We start from the raw sequence: 15,182 nt of genomic DNA, 5'->3' as shown, positions 1-15,182 counted from the left end.
GAAAGAGCTAAGGAAAGAAAAGTGGAGTGGGAAAGACTTTCTTGGCTTCTACTGCCATGGGTTGGTGTTGAAATTCTCTACTTAAGAAGATATTTTATTTTGACTCATTTATGAGTGCTTTGTGGTTCTTTGGAACTCTTCCATCACTGGGACCTCTCAAGCTACAGTTCTCTCTACTCAGGCAGTTCCTTTTGTGGTCCACTCCAGGGACTGTCTCCTCCTTCAGCCTCTATGCATACAGCTCTAGCATCTTTCTCCTTGGTCTTCATACCCCTTTACATCAGCTTCTGGAAGAAGAACTCTTTTTCATATGGCCCATATATAGTTCATAGGATATGCAAACCTTAGACATGCTCTTTGTGGTAATGCAGTTACATCCAAACCATTGTTCTCTACTGATATGGAACATTTTAGCCAGTCTCTTGCACTTTGACTTCTCAAGAATGAGTTATACACTAGTTGAATGTGTCCCTCAAGCTCTAAAACACTGACATTGATCTCTCTAAGTTTCCTCTTGAAATTGTTTCACTGTCCTTGATGTTAGGAGAAAATTACTCTTTCTCCACTTCCCCATGGGAGATGGTGGGACTCTGTACTTCTAATCCCCAACTTTATTAATTATTCTCTCCAAATTGTTTTACAGACTAAGATTTGGATTTGAGTGAAGGGTTGAAAACCACCTGATTTGTAACCACCTCCTTTGTAAGTCAAGCTTAGTTGGCTGAGCTACTTGCTTTGGAACTTAAGATAGGTTATTTGCCACTTATTGTCTTAGTGCCTCATCCATAACTAAAACAGCAAGTCCCATTATAATGTCTTATAAGCATAGCATGTCATGTAAGAGATATACTGCCACTGTCTACCTCTAACTTTATCTTTTAATATACTCCCACTTGTACAATTTGTTTAACTAAAACTCATCTAATGCAATTTCTGGAATGTACTCTGTTCTCTCAGGCCCAAATGAATTTTTATATGTTGTTTCCTCCTCTTAGATCACCAGTGTTTCAGCTTTTTCTTCAAATCACCCTGTCTACCCTAACTGAAGCTACATGGTCACATTTATTTTTTTCTCAAGTAGCCATTCAGATGTTCCTTTTCATAAGATACCTCTTTTATAACCTTCAGTCTGATGTAGTCATGAATAGTCTACACTCTCACAGTAATTTATTTTACTCTATTGTAACTTTTAAAAATTTGGATTGAAATTATTGGTTTTCTTATGGGGTCTGCATCACTATATTTTGTGTCCTGCCAGGTTAGTAAAAGAATCTACTTATTACTGAATCTCAAAGGTCTAACAGAGTCCATGAACTACACTAACTGTTTAATAAATTCATTCATTGAATGACGGAATGAGCTGGAATAGCCATAACAATGACTTAAAACACAGTATGACAAAACATATATGTGAGCATAAATAAATATATGTATAAAGAATACAATGTTTGAGAAATATATATGAAGAAACTAATATGAACGGAGAATGGATGAAAGTTAAGAAAAGTGGGCTTCCCTGGTGGCGCAGTGGTTGAGAGTCCGCCTGCCGATGCAGGGGACACGGGTTCGTGCCCCGGTCTGGGAAGATCCCACATGCCGCGAAGCAGCTGGGCCCGTGAGCCATGGCCGCTGAGCCTGCGTGTCCGGAACCTGTACTCCACAATGGGAGAGGCCACAACAGTGAGTAGGCCTGCGTACCACAGGAAAAAAAAAAAAAAAGTTAAGGAAAGTATTTTAGCCATGTGATCTTGGTGATTCATTTTTGCTCTATTTCCATATTTCTAAAATAAGAATTTTGAAGTATATTGCTGGCTTTCAAATAGTCTTGCTTTTCAAATTTTATTAAACTTAAAAATACTATTTATATTTTTATTTTCCATGGAACACTTTCTTCAAACTAAACCATATTAAGAAGCCTAATAAGAAAATTGATCTTTAACAGTCATTTGAAAACTCAAGTTTGTAGTTTGAGTGGTTATGTTTTGTAATATATGTTTGACATTCATACAGCAATATACAGGGAAAGAATGAAGAGTTCCTCTATTTAAAGTTGAGAGGGAGAATATGGTGAAGCCTCTAGCACAGTGGTCCCCAACATTTTTGGCACCAGGAACTGGTTTCGTGAAAGACAATTTTTCCACGGACTGGGGACGGGGAATGGTTTTGGGATGATTCAAGCGCATTACATTTATTGTGCACTTTATTTCTATTATTATTACATCATAATATATAATGAAATAATTATACAACTCAACATATGGCAGAATCATTGGGAACCCTGAGCTTGTTTTCCTGCAGTTAGATGGTCCCATATGGGGGTGATGGGAGACAGTGACATGTGAAGTGTGTTGCTTATGTCCAGTCTACTCCATAATCACGTTTTGGTTGCTGTCACTGCAGAAAACCCTGCTTCACACACACAAAAAAAGAATTTTGGAAATGGAAGCAGGCTTTTCAGTGTTTTTGTGACACACTCAGGGTATTTAGCCTTGACTTTACTCCAGAACAGATGGATATTTGAAGTTGTCTCAAACATACTTTTTAAGATCACCGTCATTTGTGATCTCAAGCAGTTGATCCTCTTCTAGCACAGACAAAATCAATTCATCTGGCTTATGCACAAATGGGTCACGGACCCATACCTTCCCAGTTTGGGGGTCTTGTGTGGTTGGGAAGTAATGCTTAAACCCTTTTGAAAGCTGAGATAGGTGATCATGCACCAGCTGGGAGAAGGAAGGTCCTGTCTCAGTCTCTTTCAAACTCTCTGCTATGTTTGAAACATGTCAAAAATCGCAATGTTCACTCGTCACTCCCATAATTCCAGTTTGGCTTTGAATACAGCCACTTTGCCGACTTAAACACAGTTGTCGTTCTCCCCTGAAGTGACCTATTGAGTTCATTGAGCAGGTTGAATATGTCACACAAGTAAGCAAATTTTGCGACCCATTCTGTGTCACTGAAATGAGCTGCCAGTGGTGACTGTTTTTCTAAAAGAAATCTCTGGAGCAGCTCTCATAACTCAAAAGCTCTGGCCAATGAACTACTCTTAGAAAGCCATCTCACTTTTGTGTATAAGAGAAGATGTGTGAGCTCTGCACCCATCTCCTCACAGAGCTGCGTGAACAGATGTGAGTTAAGGTCATGTACTTTTATGTGATTGATAATTTTAATCACACCCTGTAAAACGTTGTTAAGTTCCGGTGACATTTTTTGGCTAGCCAGCATTTCTCTATGGATGACACAGTGCATAGAATCACATTCAGAAGTGACCTTTTTTTTTTTTTTTTTTTCTTGCGTTATGCGGGCCTCTCACTGTCGTGGCCTCTCCCATTTGCGGAGCACAGGCTCCGGACGCGCAGGCTCAGTGGCCATGGCTCACGGGCCCAGCCGCTCCGCGGCATGTGGGATCCTCCCGAAACGGGGCACGAACCCGCGTCTCCTGCATCGGCAGGCGGACTCTCAAGCACTGCGCCACCAGGGAAGCCCCCAGAAGTGACCTTTTTGACTCGAGTATTGAAACCAGAAAGCCGTACAGTCATGACAGCTGCTCCGTCTGTGCATATAACAACACAAAATGACCAATTCCGTTTTCCTGATTTGTAATCATTCAAAGCCTTGAAAATTCTGCAGCTGTGGTGCTGATTGGCAACAAAAGTGCACATAACATATCCTTATGCACATCCTCCTTATAAATATATTGCACACAAACAAGCATTGTTGCCTTGTCGTCAACTTCAGTAGACTCGTCAACCTGGATTGCACACCATGGTGACTCATTAATCCTCTCTAACAATTTGCCTCAATATCCTCTGCTGTTTCATCAATTCGTCTAGTTATTGTGCTAGCTGAAAGAGAAACACGTGCCACCTTTTTAACTGCATCCTCCCCTAAAAATTCACAACAAACATCCTTAGCAGCAGGCAGGATCAACTCTTCAGCAATAGTAAAGGGCTTCTTAGCTTTAGCAATGTGGTTAGCCAATAAGAATGATGCTCTCAGTGCAGACACATTTGATGAAGTGGTGGCTTTCAATAATTGCTTCTATTCTTCTTGTTCATTTTTATTTTTCTTTTGAAAAACTCCAAAGGCTTGTCTTTTAAGGCAGGGTGCTTGGTCTCCATGTGGCAAAGCAGTTTTGAAGGTTTCATGGCTTCATTGGATAGCCGCTCACTACATATTATACAAAGTGGGCTTGGAGAATGTGAATCACTTTTTGCAATGAACCCATAATTTAAGTAGGACGCTTGGCATTGTCTTTTATTTATTTTTTTAAAATTAATTAATTAATTTATATTTATTTTTGGCTGTGTTGGGTCTTTGTTTCTGTGCGAGGGCTTTCTCTAGTTGTGGCAAGTGGGGGCCACTCTTCATCATGGTGCATGGGCCTTTCACTGTCGCAGCCTCTTTTATTGCGGGGCACAGGCTCCAAACGTGCAGGCTCAGTAGTTGTGGCTCATGGGCTTAGTTGCTCCACAGCATGTGGGATCTTCCAAGACCAAGGCTCGAACCTGTGTCCCCTGCATTGGCAGGCAGATTCTCAACCACTGCATCACCAGGGAAGCCCAGCATTGTCTTTTAAATGCAGCTTTCTTTTTGTTGTCAGTCTTAGAGTCTTCAGCTGTCTCATCATTGGGTCTTTCCCCCTTTTCAAAGAATCTCTCCAGTGATGTTTGTTTCTTACTCATTTTGGCTGGGGTTAGCTTGTGAGCTTACCAAAACTGTGACTGATGCAAGTGCACAATGTCGGAAAGAGGTGCGGATGAAAGTGGTAAATAAAATAATGAGCAGGCAATGAGCAGACTAAAATAAGTGTTGGAGTCGAACTTAAAACCTGCCACCAGATGCAGCTGTACAATTAAAGTACATCAACTCACTTGCCACTATAAAACCTACCACCAGATGCAGCTTAATTGTCATTTGCCACTCACTGACAGGGTTTTGATATGTCTGCAAGCAATTGATTTATTACGGTCTCTGTGCCATCAAACCTCTCTGCTAATGATAATCTGTATTTGCAGCTGCTCCCCAGTGCTAGCATCACTGCCTTGACTCCACCTCAGATAGTCAGGCATTAGATTCTCATAAGGAGCGCACAGCCTAGATCCCTCACATGTGCAGTTCACAGTAGGGTTTGCACTCCTATGAGAATCTAATGCTGCCGCTGATATGACAAGTGGAGCTCAGGCGGTAATGCAAGTGATGATGGGGAGTGGCTATAAATACAGATGAAGCTTCTCTCACTCATCCGCCACTCACCTCCTGTTGTGTGGCCCGATTCATAACAGGCCACAGACCGGTACCATTCTGTGGCCCAGGGGTTGGGGACCCCTGCTCTAGGATACTCCTAACCATTGAGAATTATCTGAAGAATTGTGTAATTTCACCATAAAATTCTTAAATCTTCTGATTCCACCAGGGAAGAAGTGATTGTTTTTTATTTTTCTTTTTTAATATAAAAGTAAACATTTATGTAATATGATAAAAAAACTTATAGCAAATCAATTTTTTAAAAAAGTGACAAATAATTCTATGCAATAAAATATAATATTACCCCAAAAGTGGTCTGATCTTTGTCTTTGGTTACTAGAAAGTGATCTAGGTTCTGTAATGCCTGATAGGAAAGTAATTTTTTTTTTTTTTTTTGCTTGGGGACTTTGGGTATCAGTCTATCAATGTAATTTATGATGGAGACTTTGGGCTGGTGACTAAAAACCTTTACCCATATTGATATATATGTGAAATATGTACAATGTGATCTCTAAGAGTCATTTGAAAATTTGGGTTTTGAATTTAAGACAGTAGTCATGGCTGATAATGTATGTTTGACAATCATGCAATTATACACAGAGGTTACAACTGAAGAAACAGGACTGAAGGAGACTAACTCAGGTAAGGAGCATAAAGTAAGGATAGCAAACATAGAATCCTGAGAAGTGCTTATGTATTAGTTAAACAAGCAGGCAGAAATCCAGATTAACTTAGTGAAAATTCAGGTGCCACTACTTAAAATATGTATGTATTTGGCCACATTATTTAACCTCTGTGTAACTCAGTTTCTATATCAGTTTATTGGCATAATATTAGAAGCATTCTCATAGGACACTTAGTAAATGATCAGTACATTTTAATTGTTATCAGTATCACTATTACTACTATTATCATTCAAAGAGAAGAAAAAGGAAGATGTAGGAAAGAAATGTAAAACCAGTTGAAAGGTCACAGTAGTTAAATAAGAGTAAGAGACAGTGAATGCAGATAACTTTTAAAGATACTTTTAAAGAAAAAGTAAGGAGGAAACAGAGCTGTACCCTGAAGGGAAGTCATGGTTGAACACCATTGCTTAGTTTAGGAAGATTTATTTGGTTGTTTTAGAGAGATCTGACCAGCTTTGTAGGCTAAGGAAATGTGTAAGTGGAAAACAGAATGAAGGTATGTAAGACCTTATAAGACCAATTGTTGCAAGGGATGGGAAATGACAGAGTGGAAGATTAAGCCTGAGACAAGCACTAAACACTTCATTCCCTGAGACAAGAAAGTTGATAAAATAAGGTAAAGATAGAGATATTTGGGGATCTAAGTAAGGGAAGGCACATAACCTCTCACCAGAAGGACTTGATCTTCCCAGCAACAGATTGTGGTAAAACAAAAAACACCTTTAGTGAGATTGAATGTTTGGATGAAGTTGAAAGACAGAAACAGTATGGTCAAATATGGGCTGTATATTTTAAAATACTGGAGTGGGAGCTGATGTGAGAGATATTGAGTTTTGTAAGGTTACTGGATATATAATTTGATGGAATGGAGAAGTAAATATATGCATGCAGAGGTGCTGAAGGATTTTAAGGCAGGAGTCATAAGTGCTGATTATGAAAAAGGAAGCAATGAGAGGGAATGGAATAGGGCAAATGTCTGCTCTGGCCAAGAATATTCAATAAAAGAAATTAGATAAAAAGAGTTTTCTATTGATTGAGGACACGTGATGAAAATGTTAAAGAGTTTTAGAGTGGTGTGAGAGGAAATCACAATTCACTCCCTTTCTTTGAAAAGAGAAGTGGCATAATCACTAAAATGTATAGGGTAGTTGGAAGAAAAAGAGGCTAGACAGGAAGATCAGTTAGGAAGCTCTTTTAGTCATCATTTTCTGAGACAGAATTAGTGATGGAAATAAATAGAAAGAGACGTTTTAAAAATGACATTGTTAGGGAAAAAATGTCTTTTAAAACTTGCTATATTACATAAAGTTGATAATTGTCATAACATAATTACATTTTAAGTAATTTCACAAAACCATGTGTGAAAGGAAAGAGCACTGTAGTGATAAGTTGTATAATCTATTTTCTCAGAGTTAATATTTAATAATATAAAGTTGACACTGAAATTTATAGAGGCAATGCCACATTTTCATTTTTATTTAACTTGTAAGAAAAATTTTCCACTTCACATAAATTCAACTTATAGACCCTCATGGATCTAGGCTTATCAATAATAATTGGAGGAAACACTTTAAATTTTAATGCAATAAAAATGAATTTATATATAGAAAATATGGGAAAATGTTACACTTTAACTTACCTCCATCCTCGCCCTCACTAATTTCTGCTTTTAACATTGATATAACATCAGCAGTATCTTTAACCAGCATGATTACTCATTTTATATTTTTAATAGGGAATGCATATATTATTAATCATAGCTTAAGTTAATTAATTAGAAGCTCTAGCTTTGTCTGTAAGTGAACTTCAGAAGTTAACTTCGCTATTCTCTCAAAGTTAACATTTATAATTCATGTTGCATTATATACCTCAGTTTCAAAATATTAGGAAACTGTAAAGTCAGGATAATAGAAGAGTTTTCAAGTACTTTTCCAGTCCATACCCTGCCTCAGTATATGACTGTCCTGAATCATGACAACTATTTCATTCCTATAGAAAAAAGGTTTTCCTTCTTTATAGGCTGGAAGTCTCCTGCTGTATGATAAACTCACAGTTTTTAATCTCTGGTTGCATGAGCAAAAGCTATTCACTACTCTTCATAAAGTAGCCATCATTTACCTGAAATCTGTTACTAGTGATATTTGACACAAGATCATAAGGTCAAATATTTTGGCCAAAAATATTTTAAACCAAAACAAAGCAGCATTAATCAACTTTCAGAACAAATGGACATTTTGGAGTGTGTACCTTGTTACTTGTTTAAAATATTTGATTCGGTGGTTATAGAAAATATGTGCCTAATAATAACTCTTCCTCTTTTTGCATGAGAGCAGAGGGAAAAGGTCACTTCACATGCTGAAATAAACAACAAACTGTAAAGGTACAAACCTGCATATATTTTACTGTATAACCAAATCAAACTTGCCAGAGAATTAATCTGACATTTGTTTAATATATGAATTTTTCATGTGAGACATGACAACTAGTTGTAAGGTAAGCAGGCTGCATAATGACTGCCATTCACTTTTATTCAAGCATAGAAAAGCTGAAGCAATTTTTAAAAAATAATTTCAAAGCTATTGCATGCGGGTAAATTATTATATATATATATATTTTTTAATTTAACATCTTTATTGGAGTATTGCTTTACAATATTGTGTTAGTTTCAGCTGTATAAAAAAGTGATTCAGCTCTATGTATACATATATCCCCATATCCCCTCCCTCCTGCGTCTCCCTCCCCCTCTCCCTATCCCACCCTTCTATGTGATCACAAAGTACTGAGATGATCTCCCTGTGCTATGCAGCTGCTTCCCACTAGCAATCTATTTTATATTTGGTAGTGTGTATATATCAATGCTACTCTCTCACTTCATCCCAGCTTCCCCTTCCCCTTCCCCGTGTCCTCAAGTCCATTCTCTACATCTGTGTTTTTATTCCTGCCCTACCCCTAGGTTCATCAGAACCATTTTATTTTTAGATTCCATATATATGTGTTAGCATACGATATTTATTTTTCTCTTTCTGACTTACTTCACTCTCTATGACAGACTCTAGGTCCATCCACCTCACTACAAATAACTCAGTTTCATTTCTTTTTATGGCTGAATAATATTCCATTGTATATATGTGTCACATCTTCTTTATCCATTCATCTGTCAATGGACACTTAGTTTGCTTCCATGTCCTGGCTATTATAAATAGTGCTGCAATGAACATTGTGGTACATGACTCTTTTTGAATTATGATTTTCTCAGGGTATATGTCCAGTAGTGTTATTGCTGGGTCATATGATAATTCTAATTTTAGTTTTTTTAAGGAACGTCCATACTGTTCTGCATAATGGCTGTATCAATTTAAATTCCCACATGAATGTTATAAGGCTTATTTAAGTATAAGATTATGGTTGTGGGAGCTTCTGTAATCATTATTTAATATTAACAGCTTTTCTTTATATCAGGGATAATTTATTCTCAACATTTTGATTGCATTCATGACCACAAATATTAAAAGAAAAAGAGCTTGTATCTGATTCACTGATGGCTGGAGTTGACTATAATCCCCCATCAAATGTGCATTCTATCAGTCCTCTTCTTCCTTCGAGTTTCTTCTTCAAACAACAGCTTCACCTGGTTCCCTACAATCTCCCCAGGCATCATGTGCTGGAGGTGTCCAAGTAGTAGAACTCTGGTCCAAGAGGTTGGGAATTTTCTCCTAGAGGACTGACAGTACTATACTCCTGCTGCAGGTGGGAATATCTGACCCAGACCAACTATGTTCCATGAGTTTTTATTGTCAGATTCCCTCTGTCCTCTCTTCTAGTCCAGTGAGTTTTCAGTCTACAATAGTGTGTTTACTCATCATATATTCTTCCAAGTATATTATTTAGGAAATGAATTTTAAACCATGAGTCCTTCAGTATTTCATCTTTTGAAAATCACTGCCGTGAACTGTTGAAAATTAAAAACCTATTTTACCAAACTCTCTGCAATAAATGGGATCTTTCTGTTCCCTTTGTATTTCTCCTTCAATATCTCTTTCCTGAGAATCTGGAGATTGAATGCTCTAGTTGCCTGAGTTGCATGAATGGCCACTGGTATAAGTAAATTACATGGGGAGAAAGAGAAAAATGAACTTACAGTTAGTATTTAAAATTAATATTCTGACTTATTTTACCTCTAATTGGCTTCTTTATCCTCCACCAAGGAGAATGGTTTTCAAAGTCCTCCTCAAAAATATAGATAATATTTTAAAATTATTTGTATTTTTCTATTGTCTTCACACAGTGCTAGGAATTAAATAGTTGCTCAAAAATATTTTTAAGTTTGTTTATGTTGACATAGGTCCAGAACTTCACTATGGTCTTTAATGAAAACCTTAATTTTATTAATTAATTCAATATTCCACAGATATTTATTGAGATATTTCTATGTTCCAGCCACTGATAAGTTCTAGGGATGAAAACACAAAAACATAAATGTCACACTGCTGTGCCCTTAAAAAGATAACAGTCTAGTAATGAAGATAGCCAAGGAAACAGAAAATAACAACAGCTATATAAACTCGACAAGAGCTGTCATTATTTTGTTTCCCTAACTTGTCCCCAACACCTAACATAGTATCTGCTATAGAGAAGTTGTTCCATAAACTTGTATTGACTATTTTGTGGATAAATACTATAAAAGAGCAACAGTTCTCACTAATGAGTTGTGATTTGGTTTGAGGTTATTGCACAAATAAGATGTAACCAGTTACTGTTAAACTATCAATATTTGCAAAATGTTTTCTTTATTTTTTAATGATAGAGTTTAGGTTTATTGGTAATATAATTCCCACTCATTTGTATTTCAAAGTATTTAGAAAGGCTGGTGTAGTATAAATTCTGTTAAGTAAGACTGTCTTTGAATCCTGCTTCTAATTCCTATTAAAAATGTGATTTTAGCTAAGTTACCTAATTTATCTGAGTCTTACATTCTTCATCTGTAAAATAGGGATAATAATAGTCCTACTTCATAGATGTGTTGTATGGATTAAATGCTGAATATACACAAAGTGCTCAGAACAGCCCTAACGTGTAGTGCTATATAAACATGAACTGTTCTTATTACCATATAAGTTTTTTGTTTCTTTTTTGCTTTTTTTCTGCAAGTGAGAAACAAAGAACAATGACAGAATAGGTACAGGATATCTTGAGAGCCTGTAGGAGCAGTATCTCAGGCCTGCATATTCTCAATAGCTGAGGAGTATAAATTACACAGGCTAATTTATTTATTTTAGGACAGTTATCTCTTAGCCATTAGGCTTGCTGGCTGATTTCTAGTGTCTTCACCCAATATCCTTTCTTTTCGTCTGAGTTAAGATAATCTATTTTAATGTCCGAGTTAATATAATATATTCCCTAGAAAGAAGTTAGATACTTAGAGGTTATTTTTTTTCTTCACTCTCCTAGTTCTTTTATCCTGTGCTCTTAAGACAGTTCTGAAGATGCCATTCTTCAACCTAGGAAGTGAATTTTTTAAACTTAAAAATCCTTATAAAATATTTTTAAAATCTTACATTCCTTCCAACTCTTTACAGTTTTGTCACTTGGAGGCATGCCAATATTATGCATTACTATAGAGATTTATTTTCCTCCTGTTATCTAGGTATAACCGATGCAGGAACCAAAAGAAAAGGCTCACCTGAACAATGATGGAAGGAAGGAGAATGGCTATCTTCTAGTCATCAGCCAGTGATTCGTTTTTATCCTGCTGAAGAGCTTTGTTAACTTGTGCAAGGGTAAGTTTGAATATTCAAGATGCTATACGTCTGTTTCCAGAAATTTACAGGCAGTTGTAACTGAAAAAATTTTCATGACAGGTAATGTCGGGTGCTTCATATTTACTATTCATATAAATTTCACCTAAGCAGACATTGGCTTTATTTCAATAACCTGATTCCTTTACAAAATATTCTAAATAAGCAAAAATAAATATTAACAATGTTTTGTTGGTTTGTTTCTTTTACAAATTTGTATAGCATATTAAAAGAAGATGTTGTCCCATAATCTATAACCTGGAACAATATGTTATGATTTTTCTAGATCTCAGAAATATGAATATTAAGATTTGTTCTTCATGTGTGGTTTTCTATGCAACACTCTCACTTAGACATTTCTATCATTTATAAAAATCTGCTGCAAGCAGGAGTGCACATACATACACACACATACACAGAAACAAGCTCTTCACATTATTTCCAGCTGTTCTGGAGCTAGTAGAGTTCTACTCTTAGAAAATGTGTTCAATAAGAAAGTAATATTTTACCATCTAAAGCTTGTCGAAATGTCTTCTCGTGATGTCTACTATGTTCCTCTCTATATTTAGGTCTGTGCTTTGTCTGTGTTTGCATCTAATTCTGTTTTCATCTTTATCTTTAAGAATGTTTAAAAATAGAGGTTAAAAAAACAGAGAGACACTTTGCAGCTTCAGTACAGTAAAAGCATTGAGGTTCTTAGTACATAAGTAGTCAGTCACTATAGGGTCATAATAGGGACCACAAGGTGATTTCACATACGTTCTTTGTTACTTTCAAAGTTGGTTTCCCAAATTTCCATGTTATCACAAAGGTATTTTTTCTCCAAGTAAATACATATTATATGTCTATATGTTTAAATTGTTAGATAAATCCTGTGTGTGTGTGTGTGTGTGTGTGTGTGTGTGTGTGTATAATCTGTAAAACATGGAAATTAACATCCACTGAGGTACATTTTTAGCAACACAGAACATAGATGATTGACAGAACAAAGCATATGGAAATGAAGAAGAATCTAACACACATTTATATCTAAGAAAAAAAAATATTTGCCTGAAGGGAAAATATTAATTAGTTTGTCTACATGCAAGATAAAAGTCTGGAAGACATATCCATCAAAAGGCAGTGGAATAAACAGCAAAATGGAAATTATTTGTAAATTGACAGTAAACTTGGCAAACATTAAGGAGGTAAACAAGTTATTTGGCATGCAAAACACTTTGAAATCACAGCCTCTGTCAGGAGGCATCTGTGCATAGATTCACTTATTTGACAGAAATTAACATTTCACAGAAATCTTTGTTGCATGCTAAAGATTTCTTCACCCTCCTTAATTATTTTAATTGCTGCTTCAGAATGTTCCATATAAACACTCAAAAGATGTTAAAAATGCACAAAGTTCAATCTAATTTTATCAATATTATACAGTTACTGCACTCTGGAATTAACTAAAATACATACCAAAAGGCAAGTTGTTTAAGTAAATGTACCAGGCTTATTTTTCTGGCATGAAACGTAAGAGCCACATAACTCAAATAAAGATCCTTTATAGTACTAGGAAAACTAAAATTGTTTTTTAAGGAAAAGAAAATACCTCATCCACTTTTATCTATCCTAAAAAGAATTCAAAACACCCAAGGGTCCAAAAGTTTACAGACTAAAATGTTTTTCACTAACTTCAAAATTTTATAACTATGCAGACAATCTAATAAATGTGATATAGTATAAATAGTATTATCGCAGGTATTCAAAAGTCCTATTTCTGACACTTACCAGTTGTCAGTTAACTTCTCTGATTCTCAGTATCTTCATCAATAAAGAGTTAGAGATTGAATCAATCTTTTCTGAAGTCTCTTCTAATCTTCAATTTAGAGGTTATGGGTTATTTGAAATTTGAATATTAATTCTCAAAATATCTTATGTTTGATTCAAATGAAAATTGTATCAATCAAAAGTAATATTCCTTTCTTTTCTAAATTTATTCTTTATGAGAGACATTTGTGAACAAAAGTCCAAGGTCTTTCAAATTCAGGGAATTTTTACCTTTTAGAAAACTGGAGCTCAATGGACTTGAACTTAAGTGTTATATTTAAAATAGTTCACTATTATGTTCCAGACCCTTTGTTAAGTACTTCATTTTTATTATCTCAATTTTCTCACTTGATTATTAAAACAGCATATGAAATAAGAGGGCAGTCTGGTAGTAGAATCAGAATCAAAACCAAGTTTCTTGATTCAAAGTCTCTAGTGTCTCCACACTACTATATTCAAAAATTAAGTAGGCAGTTGCCTATTTAAAGTATATTTCAAGGGAATCTCCTGACCTGCTATTATACATTAGATTCTTTCTTATGTCTTAATAACTCAGAATCTCCTTCTAAGAGATTCCTATTACCAGCCACAAAAGTTAACTAACAAAATGATCCCTGAGTGCTTGTTTATAACAAATATTTAACTTGTCAGCAGCAAAACCAAACAATTAGTTGTTTTTCATAAAGCTAGATATAATTTGTTGGAAGTATTCTTCATTATTCTAAATTATTCTTCCTATTATTTTAGTGTTAAAGGATATTTCTCTTATGAAATAATGGTCAGTGTGGAAGATAATATACTCTGTGTAGTCAGGCAGAAGCAGTTTGGCATGATAGTTGAAAAGTGGAGCTTTGGCTTCAATCTTGGTTGTAAGACACTCATTTCACTTCTAATTCTACAACCTTGTTCAAGTGATTAAACTTCTCTAAAACTTACTTTTCTCAACTCTACAACTTAGCTAATAATGGTATCCATTTCATAAGACTATTGTGATGATAATTTGAGTTAATGCTTATGAGGTGCCTTGTACAAGTTAATGGCATGAAAAATATTAGCGGTTACTTGTATGGTAGAATGTGATTATATATGTGTGAGTATGTGCACACACAAGTGTGCATGTAGGTTTTTAAAAATATCTTTACCTGTTAAAATAATGTACTTTAACTGCTTAATCTAAAATCAGACATCCTGCATAGCAACAATGCAAAACAAGCAATCAGATGAAACTGGGACAAGCAGAACTAAGACAAATGGACTTATACAAAATAACAATTTTGTGTGTGTACCTGTATAATCCTCACTGTAACTTTAATCCAGTGGAACACAACTCAGTTGTATGGTTGAATCTGTGTGTCCCCGGCTGCAGTCCTCATACTCTCCTGAATAAAATTCATTATTTTGTATTTGTTTTTTGATTCAGAAATTTTATAAATTGACATTTCTTGGCATAGTTAGCACGATCCATAGCAACTGACCTGGATCCCTGGACTTCCCTTGACTTTTGGTTGGTACCTCCAAGAGACCCTTGTTCTCTAACACCTCTCTTAGCTGACTGAAAACTTTAGCAGTAAGTTATCTGGATTCTGAAACCCACAGCTTGGTAGTTCAGACTGGAAGAAATATAATTCAGGAGACTGTGAAATTC

The sequence above is a fragment of the Lipotes vexillifer genome, unplaced genomic scaffold (genome assembly GCF_000442215.2).
Source record: "Lipotes vexillifer unplaced genomic scaffold, Lipotes_vexillifer_v1.1 scaffold886, whole genome shotgun sequence".
In the NCBI taxonomy this organism is placed as follows: Eukaryota; Metazoa; Chordata; class Mammalia; order Artiodactyla; family Lipotidae; genus Lipotes; species Lipotes vexillifer.
The sequence above is the reverse complement of the archived record's forward strand: the minus strand, read 5'-3'. Positions refer to the sequence as shown.